We start from the raw sequence: 6,000 nt of genomic DNA, 5'->3' as shown, positions 1-6,000 counted from the left end.
GTATATTTAATTAGTTTATTATAATACAGTATAATATACAATACTCTAATATAATATAATATAGTACAGTATTTTTAATTATACTATATTATAGTATATTTAATTAGTTTATTATAATACAGTATAATATACAATACTCTAATATAATATAATATTGTATAGTATATTATAATATAGTATAATACACACACACTATATTATAATACATACTACGCTGTAATATTTACTATAATTATATATATACACAATATAATACTATTGTATAAATTATACTGTATTGTAATATATGTACTATACTATAATATAATATAATATAATATAGTATATATTTAATTAGTATATTATAATATAGTATAAAATACAATGTTATTATATATACTATACTGTAATATATACTATATATATATATAATATAATACTATAATATATAAATTATACTATATTATAATATATACTATACTATAATATAGTATATTATAATATACTGTATTAAATTATACTATAATTTATTATAGTATATTTAACATAGGAAAAGTATCAACGTGTACATATACTATACTAAATATTAAATTTATGCTTGTGTTAAATTAAGAACGTAATTTTTTTCTGTTGGAAAATTTTTTTAAAAATCATCTTACGTCATTTGATAATGTTGACCTTTGCATTCGTTATCAGTTAATTATTTTTTGACAGCTTGTATTATAATACGTCGTGATAACCAGACAAAGAACATTCTGCAATTTTTAAACCTTTTTAGAATTTTGTATTGATTTCAAGAAAATAATATTTTTTCAATTTGTTACAAAGTACACTAATAGCTAAAAATTTAGATACACTTAGTCCTTATTTTTATTAAAATTATTAATGAAAATTATTATATAACAGATTATTGACAGAAACGTATTATATGATTCTCAATAATAAGCACCGTAAAAGTAATTAATTACACGCATGCTTACACGCATGCCAGAGAACATAACCTCACATAATTTACATTTATAAGCATACATATGATTGATATTTCAATATCAAGTAAAATTTGTATAATATCGTAAAAAAGGAAACATTATTTTTATTATAATAATATTAATGATAAAAAATAATAATATCAATTCGAATAAAAGTAAAAATAAAAATAAGAATTCAAGAGGAGGGAGGTAAAGTGGAGGGGGGAATGAGATTATCGGTGAAGGGCTAAACCTCGGTACCTCAGCGCCCTGTTAAACTAAAATTACTGTAGAGAAGACTTTATTCACTTTAGTTGGAGCGACCGTCAGGGCAATCATCCTATTGCCGTACTATAGTATCATGAATGACGGTAAGAAAAGCTGCCCAGACCATGGATGGCCACGAGTTGCCCTGAAATATTGTGCACGAACGATTCTATCTCATTCAAATTTCCCACGGTCTTATTTCTAGCTTGTGAATTAAACAATACTACTCGATCAACCTTATCGATACATCACTTAACATTGTCTTATTATTTGCAAACTTGAAGAAAGAAAAAAAAAATAAAATTAAACAAAATATATATAAATTTATTATAATTTAATATAATTATATTATATTATATTATTTATATTATAATTTAATATATATTAAATTATACTATATAATATATAATATATATAATAATATTAATAATATCATATAAATATGTGTATTAAATGTTATATTTATCTATATGTTTATTGCTATCTACATATATCTTTAGATAACAATAATAATACATGCATACAATAATCTGCTATATTATTTAAGACCCTTATTTTTTTTTTTTTATTATAACTTTTCACAATAACTAACATTACTGAACATACAAAATACTTGTATTATAAAATTTGTGATAATTTTATAATTAAATGATTTTACTTTCATATGATATAATCACAATTTGTATCAACATTTGACATCACATATATTATTTTATCTTTCCAATATTATTTAAAATAAAATAAAAAAAAAGTTATAATGCAATAATTTTGAAGGATTGAGTAACATCGAATTCTCCCCTCGTGCGATATTCGAACGTACTTTAAGAAGCAAACTACAACGACAGTGTGAGATAATGACCCAATTAGATGTCATCTACACGTGAGTCAGATCGCCAATTTATCCATGTCCGGTTACGGTGTTCTAATACCTCTCGTTTTGTAAATCTCTCACCGAGTTTGGTATAGAAAGGTAAGTTAAAAGAGAGTGATGCCTTCAAGTTTCTATAATCGTACAATCATTGCAAAGTTGCACCTGCGTGCTATATTTTAAGAGAATTGCAATAAGATTGGCTTGTTTAACGAGGTCATCTAATGTAAGTAAGTATACTTAAATCTTTAAGTACATACGTAAATAAATTATTTCCCTCTCTTTCTCTTTATAAATAAAAGCCTTGTAACTTTAAAATAATATATAATAATATATTATATGTATAAATATATATATTGGGTTGACAAGAAAGTAATTTCGGCTTGCACCAATAAATACTGTTATGTTTATTTCGTTATTTTTTTTTTTTTTTTTTTGTTAATGTTAGAATTTTATAGTTATTTAATTTAAAGTACATTTTTTTTGTACATAGAAACAATAGAGTTTTATTTCACACGAGAAAAAACCCAACTTAATATTATTATATGTAAATAATTATATTATAATATATTACATATATAATAATATGTAATAATAAGCATGTATACACATTTACAATTATATTTTATTTTATTATTGTTAACAAATAAATGGGTTTTATTTATCGTAGATATTTTTATAAACTAAAGTTTTCTTCATTTGTGAATATTTACAATCACCATTGATACATTGTATCACTGTTTCAACCACCATTGATACACTGTATCAATATGTAATCTTAATACAACACTACCTGTGATATAAATACTGATCAATATGAATTTACAAAATATCAATTAATTAATAAATAGAAATGAAAATATAATTAGAAACTTCATTATCGAAATCTTTTTTTTTTTTTAACATTTTTTATAATATAAATTGCAATTAAATACTACGATATAATAATATATAATTATTTTGTATTATTATAGAAAATTAAGTTGTTTTCCTTTTCCTGTTTTTTTCTTTCTTTTTTGTTTTTTTTTTTGTTGTTTTTGTTTAAAAATCATTTACTTTCATTTAAATCGAAGATAATAAGAAAAGACATTTTATAAGTGATATCGTAGCAAGAAGAAGAAAATCGTTGGCATACCACAAGAGAACTCAGGAATTTCATCGGCTTATAGTCGTAGCATGCACTCGAGTTGAGAAAGGGAAATAACGAGAAAGAGAGAGAGAGAGAGAGAGAAAGAGAAATAGAATGGAAAAAGAGAAAGAAAGAGAGAGAGGGAGAGAGGTTCATTGAGAAACGCTATCGCCTGAAGCATTCATACACGGTGAGACAAAATTCTACGAGTTATTCAACGTTTAAACTTATCTCAGTATATTCAGTAAGAAAGAAATTTGACTATAATAAATTTTAATCAATGATTCAATCAATGTTCAATCGTCATATATTTAACATAATCAAATTTGTATAATATTTACGTTTGCTTACAGATTTAAATATCTTAATAAAGTCGAATATTATCAATGAAAATTAAATTAATATCATTGATAATAAAAGTCATTTATTTTTGTAATAGTAAAAATTAATGTTTTAATTTAATTTTTTTAATTACGTAAATATAATATAATTATTATTTTAAAATAATATTGAAGGATCATATATTGCGATATATTACTTTATATAATTTTATTATATTATAATAGTTATACTTTAACAATTATAATAAATAAAAATGAAATATATATAATAAAGTTAAATAAATATAATAATAAAGTTAAAATAATAATAGTTAATAATAAATTAAATATAATTGTTATATATATAATTATATAACAATTATAATATATAATAATTTTAAACAATTTCTTTTTATATAGAAACAAATCATGTTATTACATAGACACGATTTTGTAAATGAAAAAGAGTTATCATTTAATGTATGTTTATCGTTATATAGTATATATATATATATATATATATATATATATATATATATATATATATATATATATATATATATATATATATATATATATAGTTGTATATATCATACGTTTTAAATTACATTTTTTTTTTTTGGAAAAATTGAACTAAATTTTTTCGTTTAATTTATATTTAAATTTGTATTTTTTATATCGATCGCAATATATTTGACCCTCGACCGGTAAAGTACGCCTCGCTATGACCTGCACTTAGTAGTTTAGATCTATGATAATCTATGTATCTAGAGTTAGATATGATGTATGACTATTGCTACGTGTCAAAGCGGAGAAACTTTCAACTTTAAGATCATGAATTTGAAAGTGAATAATTTTACATTCTGTAAAATCAAACTATTTTTTATTATCTAATCAAACATTTCTCACAATATTTAATCGTATTACAGAACATTCTCACCCCAATATATTATTATATATAAATTATTTTGAAATTAAATATAAAATGTAAACTCTCGTTTATCACTATTATTTTTCTATGAAAATATATATAACTAAGCGTGTGCTAATAATAATAAAAATAATTAAAAACGATGTAATAGCATTTTTCTAAAGTGTGGATCCCATATAAGGTTGCGTAACTTAATTTTAAATTACATTAAATATATATATATATACAAAATTAAGAATAAAATACTTAATTATTATACCTTTATCTATTAATACAAAATAAAATTATATTCGTATGTATAGCAAATAATTGTTTTTGATAAACATTTATTTTAATTTTATCAGAAAAATATTTTATAAATCCAAGACTGTAAATTTCAAGAAATCTAAATACATCAATCAATATATTTACCTTTGTATTAATTTCTTAATCTGTGATCAAAAATCAACATTAATAAATAAAATAAATAACACATATATATATATATATAATAAATGATGAAATACGAATTGGGTTATGAAATTAAATGACGTATGTTAAAGAAATTACGAAGTAGAACAACAATAAGAAAAAACTAAAAAGAAAGACAACAGTTTAACTTTCAAACACGATAGAATGATGTAAGAAGGTAAGATATCGATCTAAGGATAATCATATCGGAGACGGACATGACGTTGGCAAAGTTAAAACTGGTTCGACGAGACGCTTATTCTTGGCCACCTAGTATACGTATATCCGGTCTTTGAGCGTGGCACTCCGCAACTTTCCTACTTCATTCATCGACGCGTTCTCCGGTGGCCTTTGAAGGTTGCACCAAGCGGCTTTGCAAGAATCGAGTATATAACCAAGACGGTGTGTTAGGTGATCCAGCATGTGCAAGAACAGACTTGCTGTATAATAAATTCCTTTTAAGTAAAAAAAAAAATTTATCTAAAGTAATACTGTATATTAATTTTTTTCATATTTCCGATTCCAATAATAATTGAATTATTATTTCTTATAACAGAAGGATTGTATTTAATATAACGAGAAACCACAAGTTAAGATTTAGACAAATCTTCAAATTCGATGTAACGATTCATTGAACTGACTTTCACCGAAGAAAGGAACACGTTCCCTCTCTCTCTCTCTCTCTCTCTCTCTCTCTCTTTCTCGAGGTTTATAAACACTGTTGTGTATATACTTCCTATATATAGTATGACTGTGTGTGAGTGTATGTATGTTTGTATATACCGGATAGAGTCAAAGATCGAGCATTTCCTAAAGGAGCTCAGATGGTTATGCAACCTTCCATAAACGGAAATCATTCGATCAAAAAAAGATCTTTCCTATGGGAAGTTAAAAAAAAAGTATTATGATCATTACAACATTTAAATAACATAAAGAATTGTAATATATCAATGAAATAAATGTAATAAAATATTTATAAGAATATATACATAAATTGTATCATTAATCTGAAAAAAAAAGGAAAATAATTAAAATGGGTATTATAAATTGATTAAAAAAAAAAATAAATTACCACAGCAGTGAACGCA

The sequence above is a fragment of the Polistes dominula genome, unplaced genomic scaffold, assembly GCF_049000335.1.
Source record: "Polistes dominula isolate Pdom_NZ unplaced genomic scaffold, Pdom_raw_medaka contig_20, whole genome shotgun sequence".
Taxonomy (NCBI): domain Eukaryota; kingdom Metazoa; phylum Arthropoda; class Insecta; order Hymenoptera; family Vespidae; genus Polistes; species Polistes dominula.
The sequence above is the reverse complement of the archived record's forward strand: the minus strand, read 5'-3'. Positions refer to the sequence as shown.